The 21461-nt window shown below is 47.7% G+C and overlaps 1 long non-coding RNA gene across 1 annotated transcript; it reads left to right on the top strand.

Moving 5' to 3' along the window:
• The first annotated feature begins 2666 nt into the window (after window positions 1–2666).
• LOC132322227 (uncharacterized) lies at window positions 2667–8174 on the top strand. The gene is made up of 5 exons (XR_009485049.1): window positions 2667–3056; window positions 4514–4634; window positions 5667–6275; window positions 6635–6752; window positions 7130–8174. It is a non-coding gene; the product is annotated as an uncharacterized LOC132322227 (long non-coding RNA).
• The last annotated feature ends 13287 nt before the right edge of the window (window positions 8175–21461 follow it).

Genomic DNA, 21461 nt, shown 5'->3' with positions numbered 1-21461 from the left:
GAGGTTTTAGCAGGACTGACCAAGTTTTGGTATGGAAGGAGCCTGCTCTCCCCCATCAGAGCCCACTGGCACTGCCTTCCTGCCTGGATGGATGGCACAGCCCCGGCCGTGGCAGAGCAGCCTCCTGTGCCCCCGCAGTGGGGCTCAGCTGCAGTTTAAGCCACTCTCACCCTGCACTGCCCAAGGGCTGCTCTGGCAGCATCCTCAGCTCTCTCTTGCCCCCTTTCCCTCTGTGCTGCCCTGGCACCTGAAAGCCGAGCTGGCCCAGGGCGTGTCTGAGCTCTCAGCCACAGTTGGCTTCTGCTGCTCCCAGCCTGGAGCTGCCACGCTGGGGAACCCAGAGCTGAGAGCTTCACTGCAGTGCAGCAAACGGAGGGGCTGACAGGAGGGGAAAGGGCCCTGAGGTCAGGCAAGAGATGAACAACAAGGGGAATGGAAAAGGAGAGAAGAGAGAATTCACAGGGCTTGATAGCTGAATCTTCCCTGCATTGTCCTGGATTCCCAAGAGATCAATGGTGTCTGAGTTTAATATGAAATAAAAGAGGTGAAAAAGAATATTGATTAGTTGTCCATTGGCTATTCTGAACACTGATGGTTTTGGGATCTGAAGGAAAACGGACTATGTCACCACGATAGTAAAAAAAGATACATATGCATATAAAAATATGGGAATCAGAAACACAAGATAGAAAATCAAAGATCAAACAAACTCTGGCATTTCCTTATTTTGAAAGGAAGGGATCTTGCTACAGGTTTCCTAAAATTCTTCTAGGTACTTTTATATGGAAGACAAGCATAGAAAATTCAGAATGGCATTTTCAAAAGCACTATGTCTTCACTGTGTTCGAACAGTTTTCCAAACAGTTGGAGACAACAAAAATATCAAAATTCTGGAAGCTCTCAAGTCCTTTCATCTCAGTCTAATCCTGAAAGAAAATCTAAGTTACGTGTCTTTGGAAAAATAGGTATAATTATATTCTATGAAGACTTTGGTCTTGTGGGTTTTTTTAATCAGGTGTTTAATACTGAAAAGAAAACAAGATCTTTCTTGTGGCCTAGAAAGGTAGCAGAAAAAAGAATTTAACAGACTCTATTCAGAGCTTGATTTTTCTTACTGGTTATTTGTGCTGGAATTGCCTAGCTAGAAACAGCCAGAATTGCTCTAATAGACTGATTTCTTCCAAGGGAGTAAGGAGGACAGGGAAATACAGGTCAATCAGCCTTGCCTCCATCCCCTGACAGGGGATGGGGTAACTAATCCTGGAAACCATTCCAGACAAATGGAGAAGTTGATTGGGAGTAATGGTTAACCTACTCGATGCCCGTGACGGGACAGCCAGACTGATGGATATGGGTGGAGCAATGGATGATGTCTACCCCAGCTTTACCCAAGCCTTTGAGACAGCCTCGGGCATCAAGAGGGGCTGGAAAGCGGACGTTTTATCTTCCTTGCCTTGGTGCTTTGGGGCTGCATTGCAAAGCAAAGGCAGCAGGATGACTGCAGGCGGAGAAAGAGAGGGTTTGCGGAGCCGAGCCCGGCCGGCCCCGGAGCCGCCCCGCCCGCGCTGTGCCCGCAGCCCCGGCTCTGCCGCGCTCGTCCCCGCCAAGTCCGGCCCGCGCCGGGGCCGCGCTGGGCGCGCGCGGGCCCGAGCGCAGCGCCCCACTCAGGCCGCGCGCCGCCGGCGCAGCCGCGGCCGTTGCGCCGCGGGCGTTGCGGCCACAGTCGGCGATCGACGCCATGGCGGAGCTGCCGCTGCCCGCCGGGCTCCGCGCCAGCACCTTCCCCGCCAAGCTCTGGCGCCTGGCCAACAGTCCCCGCGTCCGCTCCGTGCGCTGGGACAGCCGGGCCACGGGGCTGCTCATCGACCGCTCCCTCTTCGAGCGAGAGCTGCTCAGCTCGGGCGACGCCCAGAGGGGCGGTGGCGATGGGCGGGCCCCGCTGCCGCACACCTTCCGGGCCACGCAGTTCCGCAGCTTCGTGCGGCAGCTCTACCGCTACGGCTTCCACAAGGTGCCGGGCTGGCTCGGCTCGGCTGCGCCGGGCGATGCCGGAGCCTGGCTACACTACAGCAACCCCTGCTTTCGCCGCGACCGCCCCAACCTCCTGCTGCGCATCAAGCGCCGCAGCGCGGCCAACAGACAGCGGCCGGCGGCGGGGCGGCAGGGCCGCCGGCGCCCGCCCAGCGGCTCCCAGCAGCTGCCCGGGGCGCGGCCGCTGCCGGACGGGCGGGAGCTGCGCAGCCCCCGGCCCGGCCGCCTGCAGCAGCCCCCCGGGGAGCGGCCGCTGCTCGTCCGGCGCCCGCCCTGCAGCTTCCACCTGCTGCACAGGGACCAGCCGAGGCCGGCCCGGCGGGAGGGGCCGAGCCGCTTCCAGGAGCTCTACGGGGAGCGGCCGCCGCCCGCCGAGCGGGGGGTGCTCGGCATCCCGCCCTGCCATTTCCTCGGGCTCCACGGGGAGCGGCCGCTGCCGCTCGGCCGGGAGGGGCCCCGCAGCCACTTGCAGGAGCTCTACGGGGAGCAGCTGCCTCCGGCCGAGCGCAGCGTACTCGGCATCCAGCCCTGCAGCGTCCGGCAGCTCCCCAGGGAGCAGCAGCCCCCAGCCTACGACCCACGAGGTAGGAAAAGACTTGTAGCCTCGCTTTTGCCAAAGGTTAGGAAAAGTGACCCTTTGAAGTAGTTTTCCATAAGGCTCTCTCACTGTCGGCCAGAAGTTGTCAAGCCTACCGGGAAGGGGCACCTAGGAGGCCAAAAGATTCTCTGCCTGGTTTTCCTGGCTGCTTCCCGTGATGTTTGATCCAAGGCAGCACTCGAGCTCTCTGTCCCCCAGCCACATTGTGGAGCCTGACCAACGCGTTTGGATTCTTGCAGCCACCCCGGGCACTTCAGGGCCCAGCACTCCAGCTGGCAGTGCAGCTTGTGCAGCATCGACGGCCTGCAGCTCAGCACAGAGCGCACCTGGGCAGGAGGGATGGTCGCCAGCAGATCTAGGCCTTGCCGTCGAGAAGATGATTCGGGAGATCAGGATGTCCCTGTCTGAAAGATCTCCCTCTGCTCAGGTAATTGCATTGGATGGGGATAAAAGGGGCTGGACTGAGAGCTTTCAAACGTGGTTACATGGCGGAGAAGCAACGGCTTCTTTAATTGAACTTATTTCATCATGATTTAGTTATTCTTTTTGCTGAAGAAAGATTTCTGAGAGAGGGAATGAAGAAGAATTGAAAAAGAGGTTTTTCTTGCTGGGAAAGATGAGAAGATTGTTTGCAGAATTGCCACTGAAGGCCAAGTGTCCCGTGCAGGGAGGGGCATGCCAGAGGTGCCTCTGTTCCAGCAGCAGGTGTGGGCTGTGCCTCTTTTGGGTGGGAAGGCCAAGGCCAGGCAAGGCAAGGGCAGGACTGCAGCTGTAGCTGCTGCTGTGTGAGCCCTGCCGTGCGTGTATGTGCTCCCAGAGCCGTGGCTGGGGCTGGAGCTGCAGCTCTCTGTCCTTTTGCTGATTATTATACGTGTTGGCCAAAGAATGTCTCTCTTTTTATTCATGTGCTGACCCATTGCCTGCAGTACATTTATGATTATGAGCCAGGGCAGACTCAAGGTGGGGAGAGGGATTTTTTTGGATTTACCAATACCTTTTTCTCAAGTAGCATCACTTTTGTCTTCTGTAAAGTCAGACTTAGCAGTTTTCAGAAGCATTTTATTCCGTAATAAAAGGAAATGTTGCAGGTTCAGAACCATCTTTAGAATCTTGAGGGGTTTTGATGGCTGTGCTGTCGCAGAAGAGATGAATATTCTGGAACTGGTCATAGTGAGAATATCCTTGTGTCCAAAGGTAATTTGCAGGTGTTTCATTGTGGACATTTACTTCCTCGGTGGAATAGAAACACTACCTCGTTTTCTGGCTTTTCCTGTCTTTTTGGTTGGGTTTTTTTCCCGCTGTCCCAATGTCCAGATTTTTGCCCGTGATCACAAATGTGATCCTTGGAATGGCCTGGGTGCATGAATGTTTGCCTGGATCATACCCATGGGGCAGCAGCAGAGGGCTCCAAAAAGCACCACCTCGTGCTGGGTTGTGTGAGCGCTTGGCCGGGGGTGGTGAGACGCCCAAGCAGAAATGTGTGCTTTGTGTGGGGGTTTGCAGCACCCAGCCCTGGGCAGGGCTGGCAGCGAGCTCTGTCCTTGCTGGCAGCAGGGAGAGCCCCTGGCTTTCTGCTGGCTGATTTCTCCCAGCTCTGGCATGAGCCAGGGTCAGAGCTTGAGGGCACGTCCCCTCACTTGGTGTCTTCTGGTTTCCTGTGCGCATGTTTTGTCTCAAAGGTCATTTTGTAAGAGCTTCAGTTTCACCTTGGCCACCTGAATCCTGAGTTTAAAAGGCTGCTCATGTGAACCGTATGGGCAGTGTTCCCTCCTCCGTGCTCCATGTCTTTTGGGAGTGGAGAAGGAGAGTTATCGTATCCCTGATGTGTTTCCAGGAAAATAGTGAGTGATCTTTGGGTTCCTTTCTTTCTGTTTTTCTGCTCAGGACAATGTCAGTGTTGCCCCCGATTCCTCAGGAGGGGAGCCTGTGGACAGAGCTGCAGCAGAGGAAGCTGCATCTGGCACCGAGAGCTGCAGGAACGGTTCCCAGGAGCCCGAGGAGCCTGGTAAGGACAGAGCCCTCACTGGTTTAGAGAGGTGTGAGATGGCTGCTCTGAGCAGGCTTGGTGCTTCCTGGTGCCTTGAGTTCAAATCCTGCACTGGCACAAGCTGCCTTAGCCCTGCCCTCCACACTTCTCCAGAGGTTCTGGCACTGAGTCCTGTGCCGTGGCAAGAGAGCAGGGAATAAAGCCGACCTTGGGGGAGTTGTGTCACCAAGTTGGGTGTCCCAGCTTTGTGCTGAAGTCGGTGGATAAATTTGCTGCTGGCTGACAGGGCAGGCCAGGCTGAGCGACTCTTGAAGGAACAGGGGAAAAAAAGAGCAAAAAGTCAGGCTAGAAGTCCAGATCACTGACTCAGTGTAGTACCAGTCTGCTGGTATTGGTGCTGACCCACCAGAAAAACAAGGAGCAGAACATCAGAGGCCAGCCAAGTGAAACATCACAGTCAGTCCAGTATCAGAATGGAAACTTAAATGAGCCCTGATTAGGGAGACCTAAGAGGAGAGAGGGAGCGCTTTGGATCCATTCCTTAGCCAAGCTGGTGCAGCCTGCAGGCCTCGTAGGGAGCTCTGTCCCTCGCAGCCCTTCCTGCCAGAGCCGACGGTCGAGTTGGAGCAGCTGCTGCTCGCTGCAGGGGGCAGTTGGTAGATGGCCCTGGTAATGGAGCTGGTTCATGACTCAGCTCCCAGCAGCCCTCAGCTTCAGGCATTTCAGTGAGGACTGAGGTCTGTCTGTCAGCACAGAGAAAGAACAAGGCTGGGCTTCTTTGTGGCTCCTGGGGCTCTGTGTGTGTTTCAAGCTCTCGTGGGTGCCCTTTGCACTGCGAGTGCTGAGACTTTATTGAGATCCTTCAGTGTTTTGAAACACGCTTTTGAACACTTGGAATGGTCCCTGTTCTTTTAAGGGCATGCTTCAAATTGCCAAGTAAGAGTCTGCCTTTCAGGCCATCTTTGACAGTCCCTGGTAGAAGGAGAATTGCTGTCCAAGGGAAGGGTGCACAAGGGCCAATATTGACTGAGCGTTCCCTTGGCTTCCCAGATGCCATCTGACCAACATCTCCAGGAGGGCTGCCCTGCGTGGCAGGAGGAGACAGAGGAGAGCCCGTGACCATCGGGCAGGTAGAATTCCTCTGCTTGTAAATATGTTTATAGATTCCTATGATTTTACTTATCAAAGGGTATAGTTCTGTTTACAGATTAGAGTGTTCTGTTTATATGTGCATATATTGATAGATCTGTAGAGTTAAATGGGGATATGTATTCAGTTAGACAAGTGATATATTTTATTATAAATTTACCTTTATAGATTTTCAGAGTTTAAATTTTTTTGTGTAGAGTCCAAAAAAAAAATATAGATGAAGTTTCATTTATAAATGAGTATAGTTATAGAGTAAGAAGGATATGAATGTTTAGATGAATAGGTTGCGGTTTGCCTAGGCCTAGGCTGCATTTTTACCTCTTTCCCCCTTCACCTGCCTTTCTCACCTCTTGCTTTTCCCCCTGTGCCCCCTGTGTCCCCTCTCCCTGTGCTGGGTCCGAGGTGGCGGCCGGGCCGGCCAGAGCAGCACTTCCAGCCCCGGCTGTCCCTGGAGCGGTGGGAGCTGCCGCTGGCCCCAGGCACTGTCCCCTGAGGAGCTGCTGAAGGACGGTGAGACAGAGGGGGCTGAGGGGGCTGAGGGGGCGGTGGCGCTGAAGGGACGGGGAGCCTGAGCTGCTGCTGGGGCTGGGGGCTGTGGGGCAGCCGAGGCTGATGGTGGCACTGAGGTGACAGGGAAGTGGCACAGGCTGAGGGGCTGGCAGGTCTAAGGGGGACGGGATGGGTCAGAAGGGACTGAGGGGGGTGAGAGGACTGTGAGGGGCTGAAGAAACGGAAGGGGGCTGGGGCTTCAGTGAGAGCATGGCGGGGCTGAGGGGGATGGAGGGGGCCAGCAGGGAGCACAGAGGGCTCCAGGACTGCAGCTCTGCCAGGCCTTGGAACCAATTCCAGAGCCTCCACTTTTTCCCCAGCTGCATGGAAGACCTTGAGGACAGCCAGAGCCTGATGGGAGCCAGCAGAGAGAAGCTGAAGGCCAGCAGCAGGAGCAGGGAATGGGGACCTGCTGCTGCCACCCTGGAGAGAGCTTGGGTGAGGCCACAGGCCCGGGCAGGCAGGGTGGGGCTGAGGGTGGCGTGGGCTGTGGCCGTGGGCACTGCCCGGCGGGGCAGGAGCGGGCCCTGCCCGTGCTGGGGCCGCTCAGCGCAGCTGCCCCGGCCGGCACAGGGGCTGTCCTTGGCCAAGGCAGCTGTGCCGGCAGGGCCCGGCATCTGTGCTGCCTGTGCCTGGCTGCCGGGGCTGCGGGACGGTCCCGCCGCGGCTGCGCTCACCACAGCCTGGCCCGCTCGCCTGCTTTTTCTTTCCAACCCTTCTGGGGAGGCTCTGAGATTTCCTCTTCCGTGATGGAAGTGCAGCTGCTGCCAAGGGAAACGTTCCCGTACTCACTCAGTGTTCCCTTTGCTTGCCAGATGTCCCATCTGCTGTCCCTGTCCAGGAGAGCTGCTCTGCACGGGAGGAGAAGACCGAGGGAGAGGCTTTGAAGATGAGGCAGCTGGGATCCCTCTGCTTTTTGTGCTGTTTAATTATATATGGACTAGCATGGAGTTACTGATAATTACATGCATATTTTCATATGTAGCTTGCTATTTGTATTGGTATATTTCTGTATGTATCTTGTTATTTTTATGAATGTACTCTCTATCTATGTACGTATAGATATATACATACAGGTTTGCAGTTACGTATTTATGTAAATACGTATCTACTTTTTTATGTATGTTGTAATATCTGTGTTTAGTTATTTTTCCATATGTGTACAGCTTTGTAGGTGTTTATATTTATCAATGTAGTTTTCAGTATATATCTTTTAAAACTAGTGTATTGGTATTTGTATTGGTACAGATGCCTATTTTTATATTTTTAATTGTATATTGATGTATTTGTATTTAAATATATTTACATATGTTTCCAGATGCATAGCTGTATATTTGTATGGATACAGTTGGATTGGTATTTAGACTGGTACAGTAATATTTGTATATTTAAAAATAGTTGTGGTTGAAGTATTTATATATATATTTTATATAATCTATAATATTTAATCTATATTTACATCGTTAGATTGTTATAGATTTATTTTTATATATGTTCATGTATGTATGTATTAAATTCTGTTTATAGATGTATAGTTGCATAACTATTGAATTCTTGTTGGGGTATTTAGAGAGGGAATGCATATTTTTGTATTTCTATATGGGGTCTGCATTTGTAGTAATATGTAATAAATTAAGTTGTTAAACGCCTAATTGATCTTTGTGTATAGTGAGTTGCGTATAGTGGAGGCTAGCAATAAATCAAGTTTGGTTAAGTGAACTTGGTTTTTGTATATTTTTACATAGACAGGTTGTAATAATCTAATAAATTGCTGGTTTTACCCTAAATTGAGATCTGTTTAGTTCTGTATTGTCAGCATGGGTGTAGCAGTTTGTAATAAATGACATTTTTCAACTGAAATTGATTCTGGTGGCTTTGTGGATCAGCAGTGCGGCTGTGGCAATCTGCAAGAAATGCCATTTGTCAGCTGCGATGGCTGTTGTGTGATTTGTGCTACCCAAAGCCATGAGCAGATGGAAATGCTGGAGGATTTTGGCCATGGAAATCTCCGGCCATGGCCAGCACATGCCCCACCTGCACTCAGGCTGGGCAAGGGAAGGGCAGATTTGGGCTGGCAGCAGAGCCACGCCTTGGCTCAGAACTCGCTGCAGAGGCCTGCTGAGAAAACTCCGGGACTCCACTGAGAGCAGAACTCCAAGCAGGAGCAACCCTGTCAGGAGCAATCATTCACAAGGAAGAAAAGAGAGAAAATGTGGCCGAGCAGATGTGGGGATACTCTGTGAGTCTGATGAAATGCTCTGAATCACCACTGCCTCGGCACGTCTTCCGCAAAAATATTTTGTTAAAAACTGAACACCTCCCATGAAATACAGATTGCACTTTCCCCTTCACTTCCCTTGCTGTGTGAGTGGAGACACTCTCTCCTCATCACTGAGAATTTTTGCCCTTCCGCACCTCCCATTAAATCGAAGATGATGTACTACCACTTGGCACCATAAATGGAAACAGCCCTGCCCTCGTGGCAGTGTTTGCAAAGTCTTCCCTCCTCCTGTCCCCACGTCTCACAGATGGAACCCTCCCCTGCTGTCCAAACTGTGCCTGAGGTGAGTGAGGGCTCCAGGAGCTCCGGAGGGTGCCAGAGCACCGCCCGTGGGAAGGTTTTGCAAGGCTTCCTAAGCACCAGTAAACTCTGGGTTTGCCAATCTTCCCCTGGAATACTGTCCTGCTCAAGAATGATCTTGGAGGGCACTGTGCCTCCAGCTCACTCAAGTAAAGTTTGTTTTCTTCAAGGCTTGAATAGAGGAAATGAAAATTGTCATTTTTAGAGTGAAATTTGGGGGTTGGTGCAGCTGGGTTTCCTCCATTATTCCCTGTGGAAATTAGGGAAAAGCTTTACATTCCCAGCAGAAGCTGACTACCGGCTCACGCTGACCTGAATGGGGCCCAGGTGGGCTTGCTGCACGCTGGTCCAAGGGAAAAGCTGGAACAAAGTCCCCTTTTACTGCAGATAGAGTCTGCACTGTTGCCTCCAGGGCTGTCTGTGGTAAGACACAGCAATCCAGCCAGAAATTGTGGATATGAGAGTTCCAAGACCAACCTGCTTCTGCAGGGTGAGGGACGAGGCCAGTCCAAAAGCCTGGAAGGTGCTCTGGGTTCTGGAGAAGGCCGGGCTGTCCTTGTTCAGGGATGGCTTTCAAAGGGGACCTCACACCTCGTGTTGCTGACCGAGGGCAGCTGGTAGCCTTCCACAAAATGCTTCTTTTGTCCAGCTCTTGGAAAAGTTCCAGCTGGCAACAATTCCTGCTGCTCACACCAGCCCTTTCCAAGCAGGAATGTTGTGGTTTGAGAGGAAGTGAGTTTTTTGGGACGTTGTGGTCAAACTAATAGGTACTAATATTTGAATATTGGTACCCGGTAGAGCCACTGAGGACATGGATACGCCTCTGAGAACACAGGGGGCTTAAAAGCTGAGAACTCCCAGAGAGAAGCTCTCTCTTGGGTTCCGTCAGGGAAGGAGAGATCAGAGCTCCCCTGCCCAGCTCCGAGCTGGGTGGGGGAGGGGAAGCCATGAGGCCTGAGTTGAAGTAGGCCGGGCCTGGGACAGAGAAGGGAGGTGAAGGCCCCTGCAAGATGGAAGGGTGGAGGAAGAGGAAATCGACCACAAGAGAAGCTGAAAAGAATCTTAGATGAGAGGAGGTGATGGAGTGGCCTTTGGCTGGACTTTTTGTGTATTGCCATGGACAGAACCATTTTTCCTGTGACACAGAGACTGCATTTAGGGGGGAGGCAACAGCTTAGAGCCAAGAGAGTGCGGTGATGGGATGTGAAGGAGTGTGTGAACAGAGACGGTGGGTGAGGAGGGTGGTGGTGCCCTCCATCTTCAGGGAAGAAGAAGAAGAAGATGATCTCTGTTCTCGAGACCCCTCGGCCCCAGGGGGTGAAATTTGGGGGGGACAGGTGTCCCAAAAGTGAGAGACTGTGCTCTTTTTAGAACTGGGCAAGGCACCCTTCAAAAAAGAAAACCCTAGAAGCAGCTCTGGTCCATGTGCAGTGGTGAGAGCGCTGGGCATGGAAGGAAGCTGTCACGATGGCAAAATGAGCTCCGGGTGGTGCCACGTGTGACATGGAAACGCAAGAGGTTTCAACTGTGTTTCCAGGAGAAGCCTGTGGTACAAGAGGGACTCCTCTCTCCTTCATAAACTGAGAATTGATTATCTGAAGGGTGGTGGTAGACTGAGAGTGGGTGATCTGAGAGGTGAATGCATTAGAAATTTTGTGGGGGGAGGAGGAATGTTTTTAGAAAGTTTTCATCCTGAGTTCTGTGTGTTTCTTTTATAGTTGTAAGTTAATAAAGTTTTTCCCTTTTATTCCTAAGCTGGAGCTTGCTTTGCTCTATTTCTGATCCCATCTCACAGCACACACCAGGAAGGAAGCATTTTCATGGGGGCACTGGCATTTACCAAGAATTTTGATCTCTTGGTGTTTTGGAGGAAGAAAAGGAAAACAACAAAGCACCTGAAGTCTGCATTGAGGTGAGGTGTACCACAGAGGGCCAAGAGCTCACCAAGGCAAGAGACTCTCCTGTAATTTAAACTGGTATTTCAATAACAACAATAATTTCTCAGTACATGTTGATTTCAGCAGGCACCAGCAGAGTAAGTCAGATTCTCTCTTCTTCTTCTGACCTTTCACATATCACTGAGGAAAGGTGAGGCTGTGTCATTCTCAGTTGGGTTTTTAATTCTTCAGAAGTTAAAACTGAATTCTAGTCAGGTTCATTAACACTGTAATTTACATACTCCTACAATCTTGAAGCCTTTTACATTTGCCTGGAGATTTGAGCTTGTTCCTTGAGAAGAAGAAAAGACCACATATGGGTCTAATCCTTTTTTGATATGAAACAGTTTTTAACAGAAAACGAGGAAAAAAGCCTTTGAACACATCTTTACTTGGAAGAAAGGTGGCTGCTGCAGCAAATACCAGGACAACAAGGCATGAGCTGTCATTCTTTATGGTATTGTGTGTGCATGAAATACTGTTACTAAGCCTCTGTATTCAAGACTGTAAAACACACAGTGCAATGTGAATCTCTGTTTAATCTCCTCACCAGTACAACCTATGCTGGACTCTGAGAGCCCAGTTTAATTGCTTTAATGCTTCAATCATTCCTGTGAATGTTCAAAAGCCATAAACCATAGCCCTCAGTCTCTGGCAGATACCTGGTCTTCAAGGAAAACTTTTTACTAATTTTTTTCCTACCTCTTTTAAAGCTCACTCAGTTCAGTTACTATCAAGAGCTAGAAAGCCAAAGCCTGTGGGAAAGTGCTATTTATTGTAGCAAACATCTGTGTTGTGAGAAAATGTTCTTTAGATAAAATCAGAATTCCAAGGACTCTATCCTCTCCCTTTCTCTTCCCGTTTCCTCTTTTTTTTACCTTTCCTTTCCCCTTTCCCATTCCCTCTTCACTCCTGTGGTCTCTTTTTTGCACAGAGAGAGGTTTTTATAACCCATGCCCTTCAAAGGGATTTACCACCCCTTCATTAGCTCTGCCAGATGCTGTTTGAAGGTGTTCTCTCCGTTCTCTGAGAGGCATCTCTGCACCATCCTGCCCCTGCAGACGCTCTTGCTTGGTGGCAGAGGCTGTCACAGCACTGCCAACAACAACTGTGCAGCCAGAGCTGCAGAATTTGTCATTGCGGGCCTGAAAGTGCCAGCCCTGGATGGAAACATCAGTAAGGGCTCACGCTCTGCCTCCCCGTGCTGACAAATCCCTGGAATCCCTCCTGCTGTGCTCTGTGGCAGCACTGCCAGAGGAGGCAGAGGATGTGACAAATCCTTAGGGACACCTCGGGCTGGCTCTGGGCAGCAGGACCTTCCCTTAGCCCATGGTCAGTTCTGCAGACAGGTATGGCCACGCTCCTCAAAACACTCCTTGCTTTTTGGGGGAAATCTATTCAGCTTTAGTCGTTTAAGGCTCTGAAAGGGGCCAAAGACTCAACACTCTTCTTCTGATAAAGCAGACAATGGGCAGTTCTTCAGCCCATGGAACTAAAACTAAATTCTTTTGGCCTAAGTAGCTCCCAAGCACATCTTTTGTGAGGGAATTACTTTCCCACACATGGGGCACTTTCCCTCTTTTGCTGCTAAGAAAATCCCCGTGATGCAAACAGCCCCAGGATGTTTTCATGAATAGCTCAGGAAACGGCTCTCAATCAACCTCTTGAGGAAAGCAAAGTGTGTTTTCTAATGTAACCAATTAGTTTGAGTTTTGAATGTTTTGCATTTGCAACTGAGGCCCCGTAAGCAATTCTAATTGTTGTCAGTAGGTGAGGTACTTCTGAACAAAGAAATAAGTTTTACATGGCATTTCCTAATGGATAATGGTCATAAAAGGAATGGATGTTTGGAGAGTGTGTTATTATAATGGGGTATGTTCAAGGTGTCTCACACACACACACACACACACACACACACACACACACTCGCCCTTATTCTTTTGTTTTATAAATACATAGTTCTAAGAATTTTTAACTCTTATTTGGTTTAAAAGGTCAAAGAGTCAATAGTAAACCCCTGTCTAGCCTCCTGGACCTCGGTTCTGGCCATCCAGGGCCATAGGGTGCCACCTCAAAAGGTATTTTTCAGTCAAGAGTAGCAGACATAGGCTCCAAGGCACCAACCTTCCCTCTTTGGTATCATCACCAATAGAAATTAGTTCCTTCTAGTTCCCAAATGTCAAAAATTTTGTATTTTTTCATGCAAACTATGATGACTTTTGCTGATGTTTGTAACATTTCACAGGGCCAAAGAGGATTAAGATTTCTGAAGTTTTACCAAAGAGAGATGCAAATGTCACAGCAAGCATGGCAAGGGTGAAGGTTGAATCACCCTGAAAAAACCTTCTCTTGCTGAAGTATCCATAGAATCACAGCTTGATCCGGAGTGCACCGGTACCACCTTACCCTGTCCATGAGCCATCCTGGAAATGCAGAGCATGCCAGCCCCAGGTCTGGTCCTAGTGCCCGTTCTTATGCACAATTGTCTCCAAAGTCTGCAGCAGCATGGTAGGAAAATTAATCCTCAAACACCAGCGGTTTCTGACCAAAAAGGAGACAGACAAGTCCTTTTTGGCTTTATTTGAAAGCCAAAAAGGAGAGGCCATGGGGCATTCCCCTGGGATCTCTCAAATTTCTGGAAGACACAGCCTCCTTTTTGTCCTCAATTCCTGGCCCCATTTCCCTTCTCTCTTTCCCCATTGGCTGAGGTACTTGAGAGGTACAGACTCCCTGACACACCTGACACCAAAGATTTCCCTCTAATGTATAACCCTCCCTTTTATTTTTTAATTCTTATGGTATTTAGGGGTTTTTCTTCCCCATTGTTTCTTTCATCTTTCAATGTCTAATTTCGTTTATCAGCAAACCTAAAGTTGATTTGTAAAAGCAAATCTCTTTTTCCATTCATCATTCAGTGGAATCCCTCCCATTGTTTCTTTTATCTCCCAATGCTAGTTTTATCTACCAGCAGACCCACAGCTTGTTTGTAAAGACAAATCTGCTATTCCTCTCACTAGCTATCCCCTAACTTGCCTTTCTGGGCAAACACAGAGGTTTCAGTTGCCACCTTTCAGAGACAGGAGCCTGCCAGACCAGGTTGAGCATTCAGCAATGTCTACTTGAATTATCTAAAGTTTTCAGTCCAGAAGCCCAAGCTTAGGATGTGTGATTCCTCATTTGATTTCCTATATTCAAAACTGATTATTCAGATCTACTCATGAGACTGTTCTCAAGATCTGTTGAGGACATGGAATGGTTTGGAAAGCAAACTAAGAAACAAGGTGCAAAACAAAAATTTTACAGGGCCAGGGAGAAAATGCTAAGGGGGAAAAGGGCAATTGTGTTTTTATTGCACTGCTAGTAGCTAGAACTTGTAATTGCTGTGGGGTACTTAATAGTTTTTTCAGGTTGACAAATTGAGTCAAAAGTTTATTACCTCATTCCTGAAGCTGCACACTTGAAATTCTTCCAGTTCTTACATCCCCAGGGAGTCCTGTATGCAAAATAATTGAAAACACATTCTGTATCAGAAAGGAGAAATAGATCTAAGCATCCTTGCAAGCATTGTATATACTCATAAATTCTCAAACTACTAGGTTAATTCCTGAGACATTTTTTATCTTTTGCTCCTGTGCTTATTGTTGTCTTATTTAATATTCTGTTCCTACTTGCAACCTACATTAATCCTATCTCACTGCTGTGCAATAATAAAGCAAAAAGTTACTTAAGGGATGAAAAGAGTCTATTCCTCACTATCTTGCATAAGGATGAAAAGGGAACATTTCAGGGACTTCAACAACTCATTTCTCTTAATAATACCCAAAAAAAAACCCCCAGAAGATCAGCAAGGTTTAAATACTCCACAAATTCTAGTTCAAGTAAGAAGCTCACAAAGGGCACTAAGCCACAGAGACATGTGCACGCCATGACCTCATCTCACAAAAATGAACCTGCTTTTCACCACCAGCCAGTTCAGAGACCCAAACTCCTTCCCCAGCCCCAGGTGAAAGCAGTGTCAAGGCACAGGAACCAGGAAATGTCCCAGGACGCAGAGATAGTGCTGCCAACAGCGCTGGCTCAAACACACTGAAGTTAAGCTGTTGCTGTACAGCTAGGTTTGTGAAACCTGGGACTGCTAGGTTTCATGGTCCTGGCTGCATTTTTCACAGCAGCCACTTCAGTACAGGACCTGGTGTAGTGAAAAGTTCTGGAGTTCTGTTTCCTGTCTCATAAATTCCTATTTCTCTTCTTTTTTAAGACACCCACAACTTGACACACCTCAGGAGGCAACACTAAATTGCAACCAGTTCGCAAAGTGAGCTTGTAAAATATGCTACACGTTTACATTATGTCCTATGGGGATTTCCAACCTCTAAACTGTATTTTTCCAGGTAAAAATGCCTGTCAATTAAAAAGCTGAAATTTGGCCAGTTTTAACTATGGAGGAGAATACCTTCTGTCCCAGACCACCGTCCAAACACACCCTTGCTTGTATACAGCTCTTGTACCTTTTGGGTATCTTGACTGCAGAATTAAAACATCCAAGAACAGGGGTACAAATACAAACACTTATGTAAACAACTAACAGCTGGAAGCAATTAGGAAATTGTTGGGGTTTTTTTAATTGTATAGGAAGAATTACCACAGCAGCAGTAGAAATCACCTTTCTACAGGCTCTCACAACTACAAGTAGCTACTAGGTGTGAAATCTAGTTGTTACCTGCCTCCAATAGCATGTGGAACTGCTATAGGAAAACATCACAGACACGTTTTCTTCTCTTTTTCTTTCAGTTCCAAAGAGAGTCGTAAAACCTGTCAGGCTCCCTGGGTAGCTATGTTAACACTAAAAACACTGAGCAGCAGAAATGATTGCAATCACTCCACTACAAACTTCCACAGAGGAGGGCAATCATACAGATCAGCGTATGGTCAAATTGCCCCCTAATTCTCATCATTTCTATCTTCTCTGGATACCCTCACTTTGTATTTCTGTTTCTCAGTCAGCACAGAACTGAGAGCTGCAAGAAAAAGAGAAAGAAACATGAAGAGTCCTTGGGTAAGGGAAATACTGGACTGTCAGGAACTAAGAATAGTTGATAGCAGCTATTTTTTTTTTTTTTACTCTCTACCAGTGTCCCTTTCAGGCATCATGTTAGCGTGACTTAGAATTTTGCAGCTAAATGCAATGGGTGCAATTTGAGAGGCCTACAAGAAAAAACCTTATCAGAATTTTTTCCCCCAAGTGACAGGTGCAAACTACAAAATGAAAGGGCCTACAGAAATTTAAAATTTTCTAATTTAAGAAAAATAAAGTATTAGCATCAGATTCCAAGGGGATAGAGATAGAGGAGCAGCAAGGAAATGCTCCCAGAAAAGTTTTCTGGCATGAAGAGACAAGCCAGCCATGGGAACAGGAGAGATCCGCTTCTTTTAAAATGTGTGCATTACTGAATGCAAGATCCATTGGCCCTTTCAGCTTCTGTTTTTAACAAAAAGTAAGATATTAACTTGTGTTTATGAAGACTATTATTGGACTTTCCTGTTTTTGAGACAGCTTCTGAGCAAAATACAAAGAAACTAACATTACATGTTAGTAAACGCAGCATTTAGAATAGCAGCTAAATAGTCCTATCTCATAGTTAAGTGTTCAATTCTTCATAAATTGTGATAAAGTCCGTGAAATGCAGTACCTAAACCACTTAAAACCCACCTACACCTCAGAAATCCACCTATACCTGCTTTTGTAACTAATATTTTCCACTCCATTCCCTATCCCTTCTCTCACCACAGTCGTCAAGCCCTGAGGCAGGCACAAGCCAACTTCTCACCTCAGCTGCTGTTAGCAATTACCAAGACCTTTTTGGTAATTACCTGAGCACTTGCCCCACCCACCAGCTGTAGGTCCCTGACTGCTGGGAGAACAGGTCTGAAGTGCAGACCCAAACACCCTCACCCCAGGAAAAGAAAAAGAAAACCAACAAAAAGTTACAACTTTTCTAAATAATCTGAGATTAGTAAAAGATCAGGACATGGACAGACTTGTTTATTCCCTTTAGGCCAATCAGGAAAAGTTAATATCCTTCTCTGCGAAAGGAAGACAGGGTTTGTTTTTTTTGAAGCAGGAGCATGTTTTATCAGCCCAGTTTCCTTCCTCTCGTGTCCCTGCTCCCCAGGAGGCCATTCACGAGGCATAGATATAAATACCTATGTCTGAAAACACACCTACATGGGTGCATGACTTGCACTAGAGCAATTTAAAGCATAGTTTTTATTGCACAAAGATGCAGAAATCTGTTCTAGAAGAGGCACATCTTATGGAGCTGTAAGAACCCTGCCAGCACATCTGCTGCCAAAGCAACAATTCCAGCTCTGCAATGGCTTAAGTGGGCTGAGATGGAAGCGTTTCTTCATCAATGCATAAACCACAACAAAGCGGTGACATGCATAAACCACAACAAGGCGGTGACATGCATAAACCACAACAAGCCTTTTCCCCAAGTTTGAAGGTTTGGGAAGCAGCTTTGCCTGCAGAGGGCACACAGAAGCACGACATGTCTGCCTACCGGGCACCCACAATTTCTACTCGATCATTATCACTGCTCGGGTCCCTAAGCAAGCTGGCAGTGTATGACAGGTTATCCGTCCTGCACAGAAAGTCACAGAAAGGAGAAGAGAGGAAGAAAACACAGAAGATTACAATGTAAAAGAAGTTGAAGTAGTGTGGTAAGGATTGAGGATTAAGGACAGAAATAAGAAGAGAGCATAGCCTTTAATTGTAAAGTCCTGACAGGAAACTGCAAGTACTTGCATAAATGAGTTCACCACCCAGACTTGCATGCTTCTCCACATTACCATTATTTCAATAATTTTGCTTCCTAGAAAGGCTGCCAGGTCTCCAGTAGCAGTCCTACCTCCCTTCCAGCAGCCTGCATCTTGGCAGAGAGTTGAAAACAGATCAGGGCTTACCTTTTATGCTATAAGCATTCAAGACAGCCAAAGAGCTTCGAGGAAAAAGGCCATACTGAGTGCCCAGGACAAAGAGATTTTAAGAATTGGGAAATAGGAAATATTGACTGAGGGTCACAGTTGTGTTGAGGTTTAGCCTTTCAAAGGTTTGTTACTTTTCTGCTGAAAACTGCAGGTGAGAAAGCCTAGGCAGAAAAGGGAAGGAGAAGCCATGTAAACAAACCCATAGTTGTATACAAGGACAGAAGAAGATTTCATCTTCACCAGGCTGAAGAGAGTAGTTTTATTATTAGAAAAAACAAAAGCAAAAGCACCCCAAGTTAAATTTAAATATTCTCCCACATCATTTAGACATTATGACAAGAAAGATGCACTATTAGACTACTGCAGTAAATTAGTGAGTTAGGAACAACAAACAGGGCACATGTTAGTAGTATCTATACATTTATCATTGGAAAGATGAGCAATTACAATCTGCATCCCAGCTCATGCTCAGTATTTACTACAATCTCAAATAACAATCAAGTCAAACATAACAGATGACTGATGGTCCTACCTTCTGCATTCCATACACAGCCAAGGGTGGCAGCAGTCACAGCTCTGTTCTCCTGAGCCCACCCCACACTGCAGCTCTTCCAGCCACGCCAGCATGGGACGGGCCGCAGGGGCACAGCCTGAGCCTGAGCCTGGCACCAAAGCGCATTTGCCCTCAGGTGATGCTGGCTCTGCACTCTTCCACAACTTCTCTGCCTTCTCGAGGAGCGAAGCAAACCCCACCACAGCTACAAAAGCCGATGCTTAGCAAAGTTTTCCCTTACCAGCTTGGACGAGCCAACTCCGGCAGACTCCGCAGAGCCTCCGTCCCGGAGCGCCAGCCACAGCTACCCTGCTCTCCTTTCATCAGATCCAGTAACACCCACCTACACCCATTTAAAAGGGTCATTCTCAACCTGAGAGCCAGTCGGGTCTAAGTAGTGATGATAGTTAAAAGTGATGATAATTAAAATCACCTGAGTAACAGCTGGGGTGACTTAGCTCCCTGGTTTGGACAGGCCCATTTGGTGTCCTTGTGCAGTGGGGCAGTCGCTGCCCCGGCACTGGCAGGGGCTGGAGGGCAGCTGGGAGCCTTTCCCAGCACATGGCAGCTTCTGCAGCTCTGGTAGCCGGGGCATGTCCTCTGTCTTCTGGAAACCTGGCACCACAGCGAGGATTCTCAGATAGCCTTGGGCTGGCATCTCTGATTTTTTTGCAGTTAGTCTGTCTTAGGTCTGAGAGCAACAAAAGGGCTTTTTTACCCCTGCTGCCAGTATGGCAGCAACTGCTCAGGCCACTTTTCCCTGCAGTCCTGACCTGCCCAGAGACCTGCAAGATCTGTAATTATTATTTGACGTACTCTCATTAGTGTTGTCTATTGACAACATTTCCATACAAATAGGACTGGGTTGGGTTGTTTTCCAATAAGCTCATGTGCCTGCCTAACAGAGATTTCTTTCTAAATTCTTCACTAAAATTTTTGCAGTGAAGTCATTCAGGAGAAGTTTACCCATCTTTACCTCCACCAAGACATGCCCCCTGCACACTTTGGTGATAACCATGAAAAGAGCAAAAAGCTTCATAAAATGTAGTCTCAATTGCCCAGGATGACTGGCCAAGCACACTTGGAGCTGCTCCAAGCCTGTGCCCTTGAGTCTCTGCATTTGTCACACAGGACGCTCACCCAAGATGTAAATGTTTCTCTTCCACCAGCTCAGCTTCTGCACTACCCACACGTTCAAAGCGACGCTTCTTGCCACAAGACACAGAACTGCACCTAAGCAACCCCCAAACACCAAGGTTAAAACAGAGAGGAAGGCAAATTCCCCATGAACGTCCTTGATGTGCTAAATACTATTGAATTCTATCAGAAAATGTATCTGGTGCTTCTTATAATGGATGATGCTGCTAGGAGACAACAGAGACACAACCAGATACATGCATGGTAAATACATGCAGATTTGTTTCTTGTCTGTATTAGATCTTTCCTTTTCTGATCTGAAAAACAGTAATAAATCAACACTTTTGATAAAGAAAGATGGGATATAGAAAGATGGGGTCGATTGAAGAGGTGTTTTAAAAGATCCTTTATTGCAAAATCAGTCTCAAGTATGTTCAAGGCCTTGGGAGCTCTCTATGCTTGCATTTCCCACAACTTCCAAGCAGCTAAGTGAAAAAATCTTGTTAGTTCACAAAGCACAATATTGCTGCCTCAAGCAAGAACATGCAGGCCAGAAATATCGATCTATGTGCAAAACACGTTCACTCTCCTGTGAAAATTTTAAATTTAATAAAGGCCAAAATAAGACAAGGACCACAGAACAAGGGTTATTACAGCTGGGTGCATTTGGGCACTCAGCCAAGAACACTGTGTAATCTTCAGGGATACCCCTTAAATACCTTTCCATTACGTCAGATTGTTGCATATTCATAGACCCTTATGCATAGACAACTTTTCCCCCAAACTAGTTTACATGTTCCGAGAATTGTTTAGCATGGCTCCTCCTTGGGTCTGTCTTTTTAGAGCATGCTTATTCCTTGGTTGTGGTTTTAGTCCATTCTTATCATCTCCAGTTTTAGGGCCTTGGTCTACACCGTCTTCAGACAGTGAGTGCTGATAGTTGGCACTTCTGTAGCAGGTGTTTTCTTCCTATGTTCATTGGACATTATCCCATTTGAGCAGGCATTTTAACACAAGCATACTCATATCAGCTATTTCACTACTATGTCTAAGCTTAACAACAGAAAGAAAACTTTATCTTTCTAAAAAAGTTACTTTAACATCACACACATAGAATCTATTTCAATATTTGCAAAAAGCCAATATTATAATACTATGTATATAACAATCTATTTGTAATATAGGTGAAAGAAGGCACACTTTTCTAAATAACTACTGGCTTTGGTAATGGCTAAAGATAATGTAGATTGGGCATACTCAAGCTGGCTCCTCTAAAAGCCAGGGTCCTTGTTCCCTTCAGCGTGCTCAGCACGACCCTCAACTCCATGGTGCTGTGCAACTGAACCAGCAGGACAGGGACCTTTGCAGCCTGAGCTGCCCTTGTTCCTCTCTGCCCGTACACAGAACACAGCACAGAAGAGAACGGCAGCAGGGCCCTGCGTGTCCCCGTGTGCAAGGGTGACGTTATGATGCTTGTATCCCCATTCGTGTGTTCTGTTTATGCTGGATATCATGTTCTGTGCCTTCAAGACTGGCTCTGAAGAGTGAATGTTGAGCTTTGGTTTTGCTATCAGCCGCTCCCCTACGGCTGGCGGGACACACAGACGGGGCAGTACATAGTGCTGTTTTTGCTTTTTGCTTGGCTTTTCGCTTTGCTCTTGCTCTTGCTTCTGCTTTGCTTCTGCTTTGCTCTTGCTTTTTGCTTCTGCTCGTTCATTAGTTTAGCTAAGCAGTCCAAATTTTTCCTGGACTGTTTCTCCCTTCCCCTTTTTGGACCTACTCAAACCTGCTCTGGACTGGGACCTGGGAAACACCGAGAGTTTGCCCCCGGTGGCTGCAGCAGCTACCCCAGCACTGGAGGGACTGATAACAGAGCAAGCAGCCGCAAGAGAGACTTTCTGAATTTGTCATCTTTTTCAGAGCGGTGAAAGAGTGGTGTCATCCGCTAT

This window comes from Haemorhous mexicanus, chromosome Z (assembly GCF_027477595.1).
Source record: "Haemorhous mexicanus isolate bHaeMex1 chromosome Z, bHaeMex1.pri, whole genome shotgun sequence".
Lineage (NCBI taxonomy): Eukaryota > Metazoa > Chordata > Aves > Passeriformes > Fringillidae > Haemorhous > Haemorhous mexicanus.
The sequence above is the reverse complement of the archived record's forward strand: the minus strand, read 5'-3'. Positions and strand labels throughout refer to the sequence as shown.